Raw genomic sequence first — 418 nt, forward strand, 5'->3', positions numbered from 1 at the left:
GAACACATATAGCACAGTGGATGCAAAAGGAGTTGGCTGGATGCATGATATCACCAAACACTTCCCCTCCTTATCAAAACAAAGTATAGATGTTGAGATTTATTTATTCTTTACAAAGAAAAATGTTTATGACTTCTGAAATACAAATTTAGAAGAAAAGCTTCTAAACTACTTTAAAGAAAGAGAAGTAGACATGCTTTCAGAAGCACAGAGCCGGAGTGGACAACTATCACTGAAAACTGGTGGTATGAGTCTCATGATAGGAATGTAGTAATAGAAGGGTATAAAATTTTCAAGAGAAATAGGCCAAACAGGAAAGAAGGAGGAGTAAAATTATATGCCAGGAATGTCTACACCTGTGAAGAGATACAGGACATACATCCTGGAAGCCTTCCAACCAAAGCAAAGGACGCACCTC

This window comes from Sceloporus undulatus, chromosome 2 (assembly GCF_019175285.1).
Source record: "Sceloporus undulatus isolate JIND9_A2432 ecotype Alabama chromosome 2, SceUnd_v1.1, whole genome shotgun sequence".
Taxonomy (NCBI): Eukaryota; Metazoa; Chordata; class Lepidosauria; order Squamata; family Phrynosomatidae; genus Sceloporus; species Sceloporus undulatus.